We start from the raw sequence: 17,790 nt of genomic DNA on the forward strand, positions 1-17,790 counted from the left end.
GCAACAAATTTCCTGAAAAATTTCAGTCAAGTAGTTTTCATCTCCAGTCTTTCATTTCTCCATTTATAAGGAGCAATAGTAATCCTTCTCAGTTTTAAATGGTGAGATAGAAGTTAAGTCATTAGTACATAAAAAAGTTTATGACATCTTCATCTATGCCATTGCCAAGCAGGTAACTCTCATCCTTGAGGCCTTTAAACATGTTCCACTCTTGTATATCACATTTTGAGATTAGCAGAAATTCAAATAAATGACTTCCATTATTGTCCTGCCTTGTAGCAACAGAAATGTTCCACCTCTTCTCTGGAGAAGAGAAATATAAAAGAAAAAATAAAAATTAAATGAATGGTAATAATCTCTCTCATTTATTTCCTTTGACAGTTCATTGGGGTTTTCTGCAGAGGTGGGGGAAGAGGGATTGTCTTTTGATTTGTACTAATATATATACTTTTTCCTACTATTGTTTCACCTGTTACCTCCCCATATCCACAGGTTCCATAAGTGATTAAGTGTTGCATAAACATTTCCAAACAATCTCCGTGTTGATGAATCTGTGGTTTGGAGATCGAAGTAGAGGTAAAGGCAGCCATAAAAAAGTATTTTTACTAACTTTTAAAGTGGCTTGTCAGTGACTTTGGATAGACTATCTGCAGTAGGGATTGAATTTGGACTTTTGTATAGAAAATGTACATGTTTGAATTACCAGCTCAAGCAAAAAAGAGCAGTAAGAAGTTCTGTTGCTATCTTTGGATTAGGTACTGTTAGTATGGACTTTTTGATATTAAGCGAAATGGAAAGATGTAGTAATCATCACTTGTATTTTGGGGAAACTAATTTCAATATATGGAAGTATTTCAAAGAAATTTGAATGAATGGCTGACAATTGTACCCATTTCAGGGGTCCAGACATGCCTACAAGAACAGAGAATGAGTTTACAGAGTGCAATGAGGAAGAAGAGAATGAGGCATCAGAAACAACGTGAGATAAATATAATGACATCCCAGTAAGAAATGTATTGTAAGTCTGACTGGGATTAATTAATATAGAATTTTAAGAGGAACTTTAGAAAGTGACAGCCCTGGAGTACAGCCACTTTGTGAGAAAGAAGTCACCTCTGTGTGTGTGTGTGTGTGTGTGTGTGTGTGCACACGTGCCTCTGGTAAAGCCTGCCCCGGCAAAATGCTAAGACCTCTCACCTCTCTCTTCAAGTCTGCTTAAAGTTGGTGCCTCTTAGGACTAAGTCCAACATGAATCCCTGCTCTAAATTATTGAAACTACAGGGAGACAGATGCAGTTCAAAAGCCATCTGTTACAGAATAAGTTAAAGTCAGATATTGGGCTCATCTTCGCCATAGCAGCTAATGAGAGGTGCTATCCTAGAAGCAGCATAGGAAACACTGGCTCAGGTCTAGGAGCAGATCAGTGTAGTGTGGCGATATACACAAAGGAACTGGCCCTGCCATTCATCATAACTAATTGGTTCAGTCACAGTGGCAGGCTAATTAATTCATACACCTTCTGGGCTTAAAGGTAGCACAAGCATCTCTGCACTTTCTTGCATTGCACCGAGTAGATTCTACCTCTAGTGACTCCATCTAAGTTAAAATAGCTCAAACAAGAGTGTTCACACTGGAAAATAACACTGTTTATCATTAAAAGATTAAATTTCAGTCATCTTTGCAGTTCTAGCACATCAGCCAGGATCACCTCAGCTTCAGTTCAGCAGCAGCAGCCCAGGAGTTGGTCAGTCTACGCCTGAGCAAATCTATGTTGTGGCCATTGCAACTGTAGTGTGATGACAGTTTCCTTGAGTCGGCCTCGGACTGGTTCCCTTAGGAACTGACAGCAGAGCAGCTGAGGCTCTACAGAGCTGTGGGCAGCTCAGGGCTATGGCATTGACCCAACTTCTCTGGTGAATTTCCACCTTGCAATGATTTCCAAGCTGCTAAACCCATCCTTCAGGTGTTGTGTGATGTAACTAGCTAAGGACTTCTGTATAACATACTCCCAAGAGTCATGATTTTCAGCACTTGGATTAGGAGCAAACTAAAATACACTCCAAGCTATTATAAAGCCAAATTCCTCCTGAGGATTAGCACTCCTCGAGAATTGTCTGAAACAAACTTCTAGTGATCCTGGACACTAATAAACTATTCTCTTCTTTTACACTGAGAAAGACATGATTTCCTAAAGAAAATCATCTCCCATCTGTCTTTAACTATTAACTGACATAATGGATCTGACAGCAGACGGAATTTGTGCCTAGGAAAAGTGCTGACCCTTTCCTGGGAAATGAATAAATCTTTCATTTACCAAGCAGATTTTATTTATAAATAGAATGACAATCACTAAGAAAGTAAATGCTCTCCTGGGAGGATAAATAGCTAATTCTATTCCTGATAGTAGGAATACAGTTCAGAGAATAATGATTCCATTTATTTTACTTATAACAATGGGAAAGTATTACCATGAAGAATTTTCTAAGGTAGTATCTTTCTACCATAGTCTAGTCCACTTGAAAATAAAATTTTTAAAAGTACAATGGGCAAATGGTGTTCTTTTGCAATGCACTGGGAAATTTGATGCCACGCAGCTTCAGAACAGGTAGGACCTAACTGACTGCTCTTGCTCCAATATACCTGTTTCTGTTGATTTCGATAGACTTACTTTTTATTTTCACCAGTTCTCGCAGTTGTCAGTGTTGTAGTATTAGTGCTGACAGACGCTCAACAATGAAAATGAAATAGTCCAGATATTAATATTAAATAATTAAATAATCCTGGCTTGACTTGGTTCTAATTTTTCTCCTCAGTCTAAGGTTTAAGACCCATATAAACTATCCGTGAATACACGGATGTTCTTAGCCTTTTGGACAGAAAGACTTTTGTCTAATGCTGTGCTGACATAACAGAATTGAACTGAAACAGGCTAGGGTCTTATGAAAACTATTCCCAGTCATTAAAGGGTTTAGATAGGCTCAAACACTTGTTCAGAATCCTTCAAATTTGTTTCAAGCTTGACTGAGCAATATTGCACTTTAGTCAACCTATGAAAATCAGTCCTCTGAGCTTTGTTGTGGAACAAAAACAAGCAAAGTTTCAATGTTCTGAAGTATAGTAGTAATTCTTTAACACAGGTCGCAAATGAATTCTCAGTTAATTATCTGAACACAGTTCCTTCCGGGTTAACACATTCTTTATGTCATTTTTTTTTTTTTCCCCCCTGCATTCCAGGAATAAGATTTGAAGGTAAATTTGCCGTGAGTTTAACTCTATGGAAATTAGTGAAATGAGAGAAAGAATAAACTTGGTCTTCCATCTATCTTCCTGAATGGATATATTGCTTAATATTAAGATTTGCAATCCCAAATTATAATCCCATTCAACTCAGGGGAATTTCAGAAACTTCCAGTAAATCTGAATGTAGTCCAACTACTATTATAAAGCAGTAAATTTAACCTTGTCTGCTGGAGAAGGTTGCATTAGAAACCTCATCTATAGAGATGATATTAAAAAAGATTTTAGACACATTTTTAAGGCTTCAGTCGCATACTTTTCTTGGATACTTCTTTTAAGAGTAGGAATTTTACATGACTGGTGTTAATTAAACTAAGTTAAACTTTTTTACATGCCATGAACAATACTACTGAGAACAAATAATACACTTTTTACCTCTAATAGAGCTATTTAGAGCTCACTTTGAATACCGTATGGGAAGTCTGGGAATTTCATCATCAGTTTTCCCCGCTTCTATATTTTTCATGCTTCATCCTCCTCTTTTAGCCTTAGTCTAGACTTTCATCAGCTAAAACTTCCATTGTTTCATTAAGAATATTTCAGTGAGGGTGGAAGAAGTGTTGATAACTTTAGAAATTAGCAAACCTCACTTCAGTGCATGGAGACCTCCTGGTGTCCTAACCTGTTAATCAAGTTCAGCCCTTTTCCTAGAACCTCCTTTTTTTGCATTTATCTTCTGAAGCTAAGAAAAGTCTAATAACTGATTAACTAAAACAGGTGAGCAGTTTTCTTTACAGACTCAGATTCCAATAAAATGGTATTTCTCCCTCCAAAAATAGAGAGCAATCATGTATGTGGTGTTACTACTTTGAATGCTAAAGAATTTGCTTTTCCTTGGACTTTCTTCTAACCTGAGAAAACACGGCTGTGAAGTTCACCATTCCTGATGACATGTACCAGTTTAGATGACTGCCAAAATACTAAGACTTGGCTTCTTGGTGGGGGAGAAGGGTTAACTAAACACAAGTATCTTGCTGTAGTCTAAGGAGGAGGGACAGAGGTTAGGGATGTATGAAATTGTACGAAATTACCTTAAAAAGGTTGAGGAGCATGGTCTGAGGTTTGAGATTGTATTTCTTGATCTCCTTTTAATTAGAATTTGTCCTCCTCTAATGTTACATTGGAGCTAAAACTGGCCCAATTCTGCTCTTGTGGCATATGTGAAACCTAGCTAAGTTCACAATGGGAAATATCACAGAGATGGTACCAAATAAGTAGTCCCACATGTCTCCTATACAAGGAGGAGGAGGGCAGCCAAACTATTACCTGCTTTTATCTACAGAGGCATACTCCAAAGCCTGGTAGCCTTTATCAGGTAGAAGCCTGGAGTGTCAAACAGAGCAGCTGCTCTGCTAGTGTTTTATTACTTTTTTTTTTTTTTTTTTTAATCTTACAAAGCAGAACACAGGTTGGAGACGAGAGGAAAAGTACAGGACTAATAGGAAGTTAAATGAGATATGACAACACAGGACATGCACTAGAGGTGAATGCATGACGCTTATTCCCACTTGGCTCCCTTCAGGAATACTTTGTCTGAATTGTTTTAGCAGCAGTTTGAGTCTGTCTTAGGAAGGTCTATAGAATGTACAAAGTTAAAATTTCCTTTTGATTTGCATTTCAAATATCTCTTGTTCTATGATACCACTGCTAAATATCTCTATGAATGTCTGAGGTCTCATATGGATATAAAGACACTTAGCTGAATGGATATAGCCTCATTAGAATCCCTGATAAATAGGTAGTTAGAAAATAGGTGCAGAATATCGGTCTCCAGGACTGCTGGTATACGTGTATCTGGTTTGGGAGACTTGCTTGGACTTTCCTGCTGTGGTTCTGCCCATTACGAATATCTTTATATAACGCTCATAAATGCCAGGGTTTGCAGCAGGTGGAGATGAAGAGATGAATGCTGCAATCTAGAGTTCTTCCATTCTTTCCTTCTGTCACGTGGGAAACTTACATTGGGATATTGAAACATTACAACTAATTCTTCTGTTGCCTACTATGGAGTTATACCAAGGTTCAATTTGTACTTGGCGTCCTAAATTATCTAACACCTTTTCAGGCCTCTTAGTTAGACAATTAATAGCTGTAGCAACACCTGTCTTTGAGGTTCAGTCCTAAAACATTGTTTTGGTATAGGAATGGATGCCCATGTCATATATTTGTCAAATTTTCTTTTTTTCAAGATTTTTCTTTGTAAAATTCTTAACATTTTATTTAGTCATCTTTTCCTAGCTTCTTCTCTTGTTCCTGCTGTAAAGAAAGGCTGTTGCAAGGCAAACCGTTGTAGGACTTGACCCTGGAAGACTTATTCCATCGTGCTCATGTGATTTCAGGGAACATCAGCAAGCCCATGAGAAAGAGATTATGGACTACTCACATATAGTCAGTGCAGCAGGATCATCTTCTCCCTAGCCACAGGCTGACAGGCATTCACTGCACTCTGGTCATGTTAAACTCATTCTTCTGGTGTCTAGGAGAATAGCTGAAAGATCTAGGTATTCAGCTGAGTTGCTAAGAAACATGAAGAATTTTAAAGGATGGAAGGTTACAAGGCTAACCTAAAGTTAGGCTAATACTGTGTAGCATCTCCATGACAACCAGGAGTGAAAGGCATGTGAGGTGAAAGCAGAAGGGATAATAATCAATAATAAATAAACCTTGACAAGACTTAGTGTTACTATGTCGTCAATGAGTTAAAGAATGGTTAAGCTATGCTACTCAAGATGGAATTTTCTCTTCGCAGGTCCAGAAGAAATGGCAGATGGAGTAAGTAAGAATATAATAGCCAACTATATGGCTGCTAACTATGGGGAAGGGTCAAATAAAGGGGAGAAGAAGACAGAAACTGAGTGATCTATTTGCATATCATATAATAAGACCGCCAACGTTATTACTTAGCATCCAGAAACAAATTTCCACAGAAGTTCTAAAAATTGTGGCCCTCTTTAAAGCCTTTCCAGTCCTGATCTGTTTTGTGTGTTGTTTATTTTCTCCATAGTGTACAGAATTTTACCAACATTGGCATTATTTTAAGTACCTGATCCACCTATGAAATAAAACTTGGGTATAGAAGTCATTTTAAAAAGTCAGCTTTTGCCAACTATTGTCTTACAGTACTGGATTTTATCCAGTCTGTAATCAATGGACAAGACCCCTGACAGTAGACTTGTTCTCCAAATACCCTGTGGGCAAGATATTAAGTGATTTCAAGTGTCATGGCCAAAGCCATGGTCCAGCAGCAGATCTAAGATCTTCTAGCCTCAGCCTTGTGTCTCAGACACTAGAGTACACGAGCTAGCACAGTGTTTCCTAACATGCTGAATGTCATGAGAAGGCTCCTATGGGCAAAGCTCTCCCGAGCGATAAGGAAAAATTCTAGCAATGAAGGAAGGCACATGCACAAAAGGCCTCATCCTGTACTCTTTGAACCCAAGAAAAGTTTGCTAATTTATTCCATTGTGCTGAATAGTAGTTTAAAACACTTCTGAAAACATTCCTCAGTCCTGGATAACACTGACAATAAGACTTCATCTGAAATCTTCCTGATCTCAAAGACTTCTTGGGCAATACTGATAAATGATTTAAGGGTAGTACTGTACAGTCTGAAAATACTAAGGAGAATGCTTTTCACTCAGTCATATGCTTGTGAAAGTTGCAACAAGTTTGTATTTACACAAACAGAAAACTGAGAATAGCTGACTCTTTTAGCTTGGCCAGCGTGAATGTATACACATACACGAAGCTCTGTGAATTCCTTTGGGTCAGAGCACGTAAGGCTCACTCTTATTTTACGGCGGAGTGCAGCTACAGAACATAGATCTGAGCAATAAGTTCACCTCCTTTTGCTCCTCACACATCACAAAGGTGGGCCCTACAAGGGAATCTACCTGGAAATGTCTTCCATTCTCCCTACTTGAATTTTAATATTTAATATATTCAATCACATTGCTCTCTATGTTCTTTCTATGAGCACTACGCAGATGCAAAACAGGCGCAGTACCATCGTCATCTGTTGCAACATGAGTTAAATGCAGCCTGAGAAAGTTACGGGTACTAAAAGTCGGCATCTGTTAGGGCATCTTAAAAAGGAGATTTTATTAAACCTATATGCTTCAAATGCGGGCATCTACCTCTGAGTAGGTCTTTTTAAATTCTCTTCAAAGTCATTACAGTTTAGGGTGGTCCTGTCATCTTAAAGCAAGTACCTGCAGCTGGTCAAAGAAATCACATCACTGACGATATCTCTGTTGAGTGTAATGAGAGGATATCAAATACTTCCCCACAGAGTTACAGTGTATTTCCTGTACTGAATGAGATTCCCATTTTTCCGGAGGATGAGATTCAGAAAGTGGTCTATTCTCTGTTCTTGAAAATAAAGAAGGCAACTATCACCTCCAGGGGGTAGAAAACATTGGTTTTGGCAACCTGGCTTCTAAGTAGGTTACGTGAGGTTTTCCTGCCCTGCTTTCATGACATTAAAAGTTTAAAAGTAGTAACAAGTGATCTGTTATATCTGACAGTAAGTGATTTGCCTAAGCTTACAAAGTAAGACTAAGGCAGAGCAGAGATCTGAATTCAGTCTCTTGAAGCCTATAAATGTCCTGCAACCACTCTATCCTATTCTTTACTGTATTTTCCCGTTTATGATGCAGTGATAGCAGTATCACTTATGTCATTTGTTAAAACTGTGTTCCCTGACAGAACATGAACATTTCGCTGGTTCCTACTGACCTTGAGCTTCATTAACGGGAGAAAAAAAAATTGTGAAAAAAATGAGTTCAGCTCAAAGCTCACAGAAGTCAGTAAAGGTCTTTCGATGAGTTTCAATAAGCTATGGATCAAGTTCATAATGTTGCAGCAATAAAACACTCCGACATTCACATTAGATAATCAATGGCCCATGATGCTACATGTGGAAGTTCTCTTACCACTGTAGAATTAATCTATTTCATGATGACAGCCAAATGTTTATAATACCCAGAGAAACAAGGATACACATCTATTTAATGCCTCAGTCAAACTATTTTTCCCTGAAATGATTTATATTTTTATATTATAGTTTACACTTCCTATGCTTCCCATTTAGCTCACTAGTAATGCTGACTGACAGATTTACTTCAGAAAAAAAAAGCAACGAATGCATTAATGAACGTAAAAAGACCGAAAAAAAATCAAAAACTCTTATTTTAATATAATTGGGTAATTATGTTATGCTAAGTAAGTAAATAACAACTGACTGAGAAAAATACCTGATTATGTTAGCTAATTATAAATTTAAATCTACAGGAGTTATTATTATAATATTACTGCATAATTTCATTATTATTTCACAACTTGGAACAAATCCTCATAGACCTTGATTTGAGGCATACGAAAAAAATCCGTTGACTTCCGTGTGTTTTCAGACAGACTCCACTGCTACAGGTTGTGAAGCAAGATCCTCTAGGACTAATAGTACAGGCTAAAAATAGATGATTTATTATCCTTAAAGGTGTCTGCTCAAAATTTTGGTGGATGAGCAGGATGCTATTTTAAAAAGTGGTTCGCTTTAAAGCATTTCCAGCTTGGAAGCTTCATTGCCTGAAGATCTCGCATGTGATACACAGAGCTTATTAGGGGAAGAAACAACTTGCTATTTTAAGCCTGTGAAGAATGTTATCAAAATATTTCCAGCCCTTAATTGGCCCTCAGCATTTTAACCTTGCAATGATTCTCTAGCTACAAAGAAAAGCTTAATTTTAAAAATTCATTCCTACTTTGAGTCTTTTTTTTCTTCTTTTTAAATGCCCCCTTTCAATATATTAATTTATCCAAAGTAACCGTAAGCCATTGTTAGGAGAGACGTCACTCCCCCATCTGCTAGCAGCGTCTTCCTCTGCCTTAGGAAGAGGCCTCTTCTAGATTAACTGTCTGTCCATCACTCTTTTTCCAGGGCACTTTTCTGAATCTGAGCTTAAGGGTGGGGTTTTTTGGTTTCTTTTTGTTTGTTTGTTTTCTGCTTGTTTTTTAATAAAAGAGAGAGAGAGCTTCCATTTTAATGTGGAAGCTGCTGCTGCCACAAGCCACTCTTCCACTCAGCTGCACTTCCCAGGTCTTACATTCATCCTGGCATCTGCTCCCTGAAACCTGAGCAGATGGAAGAGTCCAGGAGGGAGAACTTGTGCCAGCGTAAGGTAGCTTTATCTTTCTGAGGTAAATGTTCTCCAGCAGTAAAATGCAAACCCAGATAGACCCTGAGGAAAGCCTAGAGGTTTTAAGGGTTTTGTAAGTATGTACTGTAGGCTATATGTCCTTTGAGACACAGGGGAAACAAACAAGTTGATTTTAGCTAAGTTACACGGTAGAACTATATTTTACAATATATTCATGGCAATATTACCTCACTCTCCTTTCACTACTTACTTTCTAGCTAATCACCTAAAGACTGTTGCAGATGACCCTTACATGGCTTGTAGGTAAGGGGGAAGTAGAAGCAGGTTTACTACACAAATTTTCAGGAAAATCCAGGTAAAACAGGCAGTTGCCCTATATATTTAAGAATACAAGGACATCTCAATGCTAGCATATCCTAAGACAGAGTACACTCACTGCGCATTGAAGACAATAAGGTGGAGAGAAGAAAAAATCATTATCTCATCTGCTTCTTTGCTCTATCTTGCAAAGCAAACCAGTGACCCTGAGAAAAACTAGACAAGAACAAGTCTTCTCTGCACCAGATACGGTCAGAGTCCAGTACTCTCTGACCAGGTTCTTTTAGATATACCACAGATAGAGAGTGTATGTTTAATATAAAAGTTTGCTTTGAAGGTATTTGATGTTACATGGGATTTTTGATTTAGCAGAGTGATACAGCAATATAGTGAAATCACAATACAAGTGGCACACCTATGCACTTAGTGAAATATAGCAATTGCAATATACAGTTCAATCACAGTTCCAATATGATCCCCATTATGGGTCTCTATAATACACTCACCATCATGACACTGGGCATGCCTAATCACCAGAAAGGAATACATAGGTTGAAGCCAGCACAAGCCCATTGCTCTCTTCAAAATCATTTTGGTAGTTGTTCAGGTTTTATACTCTATGTTGGGCTGAGCCACATATACACCCCCCCCCCCCCACCACCACTCCCAAGTTGCTCTAACTATCTAGGGAGAAACATTTACACCAGCTGATCACTCAACAGATAGCAGCTGCTTATCTAAAACAAAGGTCATCCTCCAGGCCCCTTTGTGTTCAGACAAAATCATCTTTCTGTGCAACTGCTATGGTTAATGGGCCACATCCTAAATTATTCCTGAGCTTCATGGGCACCTTGCCTTTGCCCAACTCCTCTTAGTCTTCTGCTGTAGGGGTTTATTGGTTGGTTACAGATACTCGGATGGTGAATACTGCACCTCCTCTGAGGTGCAGTACCTCCTGAGGGTCCCTTTGGGATGAGGTAGCGCATACTGCTTAAAACACTGTTCTGTGCTTTTTTGGTTCTTTAAATTTGAGTCTGTGTTGCCTAAGAGCCCAAGCAAAATTCATTAGTCAGGGATAGAGGCCTGTATGCTGAGATGAGCAGAATGAGGGACGTCAATTTTGCACTGAGACACTGCTAGAGGGAAAGTAGCTTAAGTCATATATTATTATTTTTCAGCTATTCCTATTTCCTCTGTGTGTCTTTTGGGTGGAGAACAGAGCTAACCTTCACCTGGAGACCAGTATTGCATCCTGGGAGTGAAAGGCTAGATAAGAGGGATCTGTGTAACCGGGTATTATCGCAAATAATTGTCACTGATGTCCACTTCATTTCATGAGGGCTTTCCCACTTTAAACTTTCTCAAGTGTACGTTTCTTTTTGCTGGTTGTTGCTTCAACTGTGTAAATATAAAGCCCATATTAGTTTTACTACATGCACAGCGCAGCATAAGGAAGTGCAGACAAACACTTCTGCTGTAAAACATAATACACCCCTATTTCATGACTGATCTATTGGCAACAGCATTCAAGTCAGGAATAAATTATCCCCATCAAGTATTCTTTTTATTTGCTGATTTCTTAACATCTGTTCTTGCCTTTTACGGCTTTCACTGATTTATTCTATCCTTATTATGCAGTGAAATAAGCATACATGCCAATTTCTTATTGATTAATTACCCTTCCATCTCAGTTGACTAGTGGTTAATGCTTAAACCATATTATCCTCCAAAGCAAGAAGTGCTGATCTGAACAGTATTTGTTACGCTCCTTCCTTAAGAGGCTAAAATACCAGTATAACACTTCAAAAAAAATGTATTGATATCTTCGTAGGACCATCTTCCCTCTTATACCTCTTGGCAGTCACCCATAATTTTCAAATAATAATGTAAATTAGCTTACTTTGATAAGAAAGAGCCCAGTTACTGGGGATATTCTGGAAAACAGAAAAGGAAAGGATTATTCACATTCTCAAAGAATTAAAAAAAAAACCAGTTCTATTAACATCATTATTTTATTAAGCTAAAGAAAAAATTATGCAAGAGACTTTGGATTCCTAGCTGAGCAATTATACAAGGATTCTGGCAGTCTTACTGCGGTTCAGCTGTTGCACTTGCTATGTGAGTTCAGCAAAATCGATATTTAAGTGGAGAAAAAGAAAGAAAAAAAGTTTAGTGGAATCACTGGGATTTGCATATTTCTTGTGAGTAGCCAAGACAGCTGTGATGAAACTGTATTTTTTGACTGGTCAACATTGAGACAATCGCATATACATCATCCTCTGCCTGGATTTGTCTTGATATCTGCATTTATTCAGGCTGTGATAAAATGTGTCACCTTTTATTCATCCCTATTAATAATAGAAGTGACAGAGACGAGTTGTTTTAAGAAAACAAGGTGTTTCCCTTAAACTCTCTGGCTGATGAGGAGAGATTATTCTGTACATTGAATTTCATTATATTATAGTACTCTAAAGCAAAGGACATTATTTTAATATTTTCTAAGTGACATAATTTTGGTTAAAAACTTTGTCCAATAAATTACTGAAGAAACCATATTCTTACAATTCTCATTTCATAGGAGAATGATCTTCTCACAGCATCTTCCAGTTACCACGTACTAGTTCTGTTATCTCAGGAAAGGTGAAAATAGACATTTTCTGGCTACCCACCTACAGAAGGATGAAAGTAAGTGTCCACATGGGATCATGTGAAGGGAAAATATTCAGTGATATAGAAAATTTTGTTTTACCGTCATCATCAACACTTAAAATCAGGTAATATAAATTCCTTTGTGTCTGCCTTCATGCTTCTAGTCCACTGCAGCACAACGTGATATGGCGTTGCCTCAGCCCCTAGCAGTAGTGATTTGAAACAAAATGTTCTAATCCAGTGCAATAGAATATGTGCGCAATCAGTTAGTAAGTCATATCCTTGCTGAAGTTCAATTGCTTTTTTAACCCCTTACTATGTGCTCTAGTCTGCATTTGTTGATATACTGATCATATATTTAAACTTAAATTTCATGCAGCTGCCAAAAATTGTTTCTGCAGGCACAGTGGACGGCGGACATGATAAAGTTATTGGGCAGAATCTGTAGGTGAAACAATTTGCACAACCAGAATCATTTCTATTTATTCTTAAGTTTTCAATCTTAACTGATTTCAGATGGAAATCCTAATCTTGAGACATGCAAGCCAATGTTCCTTTTCTTCTGAATTATTACCCAAGGATACCTCTACATAAATGATATTTTTAGAGGTATCGGTGCTGTGTAGAGAAAAGCACAAGGGGAGCAGTGGTTTCTCAGGAGTGCTAGTGTCCGTGTACACATAATATAAAAATGTTTCTAAGGAACTTACTTATGTACCTAGTATCTGTGACCCTAACAGCTACCTACCTGGTAGTATATTGCGCTTGGAGCTTAGCTGACAATTGTACCATTGTAGGACAGATCCTGAAGTCCTCAATGAATTTTTACCAGACTGTTCTTAGACAAAAAAATCAAAAACAACAACAACAAAACCCACCTCAACGGCTATTTCCTTTCCCTCAATCACCTCATTCGGTGGGAATACTCCAACGGTGATTCTGAAGATAAGATGGATCAGAACATTTGGCCCAATAAAAGAATTTCCCCTAATTGTCCCGTACTTAAATGGGCTCTGTAGTGCTGATAATAATAGAAAACAAGTAGAGGTAACTGAGAAACAAATGAAGTTGCTGAGGAAGGATTGTTTTTACAGTCATGTTTCCACTTGATTTTAATGCAACCAAGTACTCCATCTGTGTGAGAAGCAGCTCTATGTCCCCCAGCAGACATAGGGGTGGTCGGGAGGGAACGTCTCATTCAGTGCTTTGTGTTACAGATGGTTGCTGCCATTTTTAGTATATGAGGTACTACATTGTCCTATATCCTTGAGTCTTCAGGGTCCCCAAACTGCTTTGTTTTGTTTCATTTTGTTTTGTTTTGTTTTTAACAAGCAGATTTTTTCCCCTCCGTTTAACCACTGGAATAAGTTCTTATCCCAGGAGCTCTGTGAAGCTGAATTAATTTGTATCTGTAAAGGATTCTGAAGCAGACTGGGGAGAAGTATTTTAAAACTGCAAAGTATTTTTACTGTTACAGTCAAATTCTCAGCAGAGTAATATGAAAAGAATCTTAAGTGTGAACAAATCTGTAGTTTTTGTGAACGATGCAGGCATTTACTGTGATTAGCGAATACTGGAGTCTGCTTCTTCCACCCAGCTGTGGAAACCATCACTCAGCACTAATTACAGCTTCTCTCCTCTAAAAATGGGCATGCTGCACCTTTCTTAAAATTTGGAAAAGACGGTGCCAGTTTGTTGCTTTGGTGCCGACACACTGCTATATTGGCTTTCACAGGGTAATGATATACTGTGAAACGATTAACTGAAAATTAGTGTACTCACTTTTCCTCCATTTTGTGATCTCAATAAACGCAGCTTCCCAGTTTTGCCCTTCTCTCTAGGTCATTTTCTACACAGGGCTTGAAGCAAAGGGTTGAAAGGTTTCACTGGCTTTCATGGGCTTCGGTCCAGCCTTTTGGCAACAGGCCAGGTATGCCATAGGCTGAAGCACCCTGTATCTGCTTCCAGAGCAGGTCAGCATTTATTCCAGCTAATCCTGGCCCCATCTTTGAAAAAAAAAACCAAAATAAAATAAAATAAAATAAACAAACAAACAAAACTAAAAGGGAGAAATCCAATACAGCCTGGTTCACGGTGAGCAAGACCAAAGATACTAACACTTCACCTACAAACAACTAACACTTCACCTACAAACAACGATGCAATAGCTGCTGGAGACGTAGCTGGCTTTAGGATATTTCTCCCAGGATGCTTTTGCTCATAGAGAGATTAGTATAGAGTTACACTGAGCTGTCAATAGCTCCTACGCAGGTCTGCAATCAACGGGCAGTGAGGAAACTCAGGGGTACACGGTTGCACTCAGGGCTTTTCCAGCTTGGCTAGCAAGTAAGTGGTAAGTGTGTAGGAATCATCCATACCATTCACAGGCTCTCATCCTTGCTAATCCTCTTTCGCATTAGTGATTATGACCGTGTGGTCCCCAATTCCTTGAGATAAGGGACGAGAGAAGGGATAGCCATGAAACGCCGTGAAGGACTCCATACAAAATAACTGAGAAAAGCAAGCCGACTCTCAGTTGGCTTAAATTCACTGTGCAGAGGTCCGCACTGGAACACTTTCAGGAGCGTGTGAAATAAAAATACGTGATAACATGATCTGTAAATACTTCCACCTTTTCTCACAGCAGAAACTAGAGGAAGTCGTTCCCTTTAATGAAATCTGTGTTACTTACCTTACTAGTAGCCTGTCTATGGCTGGATATTTTCTTAAAAGACAATAGGATGTCAAATGTAAGGTTAGTGTTCACAGATTTTGTAAGTGGGCTGGAAACTGCCAATGAACTAATGACTCATTTTCTCTAGCTGCAGAACATAGATAGGAACAGCAGGTGTTTGTTTATTTATTTATTTATTTCCTTCTGCTGCTCTATCTTTTAGCGAGAAATATGTGTCGAAAGAATGAGAAAGTAATGAAAAGAAAAATTCTTTGGACATGACACAGCTAACTTGTGATAAGCTGATGAAGAGCAATGGAAGAGTCAGAACTTTCAAAGCAAACAAAGTTTATTGAGCTGTCAAAAGGAGGGAAAGTTTTTCTTCCACACTCTTTAACTACAGTAAATATTCCACCCATCACCCAGCGCCCTCCAGACACGATTCAATTGTTCTCCTTACAACCAAGAAAAAATCATAAAATCCTCAACGAGAGAGGACAGAAGCAAAGCTCAAAAGATTAAGTGACTCATCCAAGATCACTTAGGAAACCTGACAGAGATGCTCCAGGGTTCCTAAGCTCTGTCTTAGCCACAGCCGCACAGAAGTGCTACATACCCAAGCAGGGAACGACACCCAGTTTGGAAATGTTCAGGCAAAACATTTTATTGTTGGAAAACTACCATTCCTTGCAACTTCTCATTTGACTACAGGAGTTTTGCTGAAACTTTGATGATAAGAGAGTCTTCAGACCCAAGACGGAAATTCTAGTCAAAACCAGGGATTATAAAACTGCAGCTAGCCAGTTGCCCAGAGTCTGACAGTGTTTTAAGATATAGAAAAATCAGATTAAGTCTATAATTCACTTAATAGTCCATTACTTATGAAGGATGGAACAGCTCTAAGAGCTATAAGAACCTAAGATAGCCTAAAGGCTGATATTAAGTGCAAATGCAGATAACCCAGATTCTCTTATCACAGGTTCTTGCACTCAGCCTCAGACTAGAGACTGTACTGAAGGACGACACCATGCTTTCTCTGTTGTTTTCTGTAACTGATCTGTTAGTTGGATTTTTTATGTTTCAGGTTAAATTTGGTCCTTTAAAATGAAAAAAAAAAAAAGATATTGTCATATAGAAATAGCATAGATCTTCCTTTTTTTCAGCTTTAAACAATATTCCCCAGCTAGAGAGCTGTATCTTGTATTTCCTTCCCAGATTTAGTATTAACAATATATTTAGAGTCATATATGAAAGAAGGTATAGTGGACACAGAAAGTGTGCATGCTTTTACAAATTCAACACGCTACATCTTACACGTGAGCTCTGTCACTGCAAAGTAAAAATAAAGTTTGTCTTGCACCCATTTTACAGATGTGTCAGTTGTATACAGCTTCTGACTAGTTAGTCCTCAGCAAATAGTGCCTGTGCATCTTCACCACTTCTGTAGAGAGCGTTGAAGAGATGAAAGCTTAGATAAAATTCCCTTACTTCTGGGTCACGGTGCTTTATACTGCTTCCAATCTCTAGATCTCTAGATTGCATTTTCTTTTCCTGGGTGGAAAAACCTCAGTACTTAGATCAACAGATTTTTTTTTTTGATTTATTTTTTGTTGCTGCTGTTGTTGCTGTTACCTTTTCTTCATGAACAGGGATACCGAAGTTCCAGACTCATTTCTCTCTTGATTTTCCCACATCATTAACTGTTTAAATTTCCTGTGCTCAGACTGCTGTTATTTCTCACTATCAATTCCCTCCAACGTGGCTGTGTTAAAATGCAGAAACTGTTATACAATCAGAATAGGAAAAAGACCAGATGGCATCAATAACTGCTAATATAGTCTCATGCTTATGCTCCAGCATGTGTCTGATAGATGGAGTAAGTGCTAGCCACTGGTATTCTGCGTGTGCCATTGTTTGTTAAGTTTGTTTTTTAATTAACCATATGTTCCCAGGGAGACCTTAAAAGCATGAAGACATTTCACATGGACCCTCAGACTACCTGTGAAATGCACCTAAGAAGTGAAGAGATTTTAAAAACATAAAAATCTTTTTCCTTTGTAAAGAGGAAGAATGTTCCACAGAAAAAAAAAAGTTGTACTCACCGTTCCTCTCCGAAGCCTGTGCTCCCACTTCTTCCCCTGCTGCTTTGTAACAAGAAGAGTCAGTCTGCCTATTTGTTGGGCTCCCAGCTGCATAGTCTCTGAAGCTGAGATTATGGTATGCACTTCCTTATCCAAGCACCAGGAGAACAATTAATATTTCCAACCAATAACTGGAGTCATTTTCATTGTTGTATCTACCAAGACGCCTAACCTCTTAGATGTTTACGAAAACTCTCTGTGAAGGCATTGGAGAGAAGCAGTTGCATCCCGGAAATCTGTGATCTGTTCAAAATAACCTAAATTTGCCATCCTTGTTACGTGTTTCCACCATTCACGCAGACAGCTACCATCTGTCAGTCTTAGGTATCAGGTTGCCAGATTTGTCCCATGCTCTCACCCCTGGGTAGTCATGAATGAGCTGAGGGTTAAATGTACCATATACTCAAAGCAGACAGGTGATAGTCACAGTAGAGCCACCATTTCTGTGACCACAGGTAATCCTCAGAGAGAAAAGACATCTTGCCCTGGCACAGGAGAAGGCAATGTTATTTAAGGTTGATGGATGATAGTTTGACTCTACCTAAAAGAGTTT

The 17,790-nt window shown here is 38.5% G+C and overlaps 1 long non-coding RNA gene across 5 annotated transcripts in view; it reads right to left on the bottom strand.

The window, feature by feature from the left end:
• LOC104153698 (uncharacterized) overlaps positions 1-17,472 on the bottom strand; it is a 72,744-nt gene extending 55,272 nt beyond the window's left edge. For all 5 annotated transcript variants that reach the window (XR_011139333.1, XR_011139334.1, XR_011139332.1 and 2 more), the window contains exon 1: positions 17,199-17,472. This is a non-coding gene — a long non-coding RNA (uncharacterized lncRNA). The remainder of the gene's footprint in view (positions 1-17,198) is intronic.
• Positions 17,473-17,790: the final 318 nt, after the last annotated feature.

This window comes from Struthio camelus, chromosome 2, assembly GCF_040807025.1.
Source record: "Struthio camelus isolate bStrCam1 chromosome 2, bStrCam1.hap1, whole genome shotgun sequence".
NCBI lineage: Eukaryota > Metazoa > Chordata > Aves > Struthioniformes > Struthionidae > Struthio > Struthio camelus.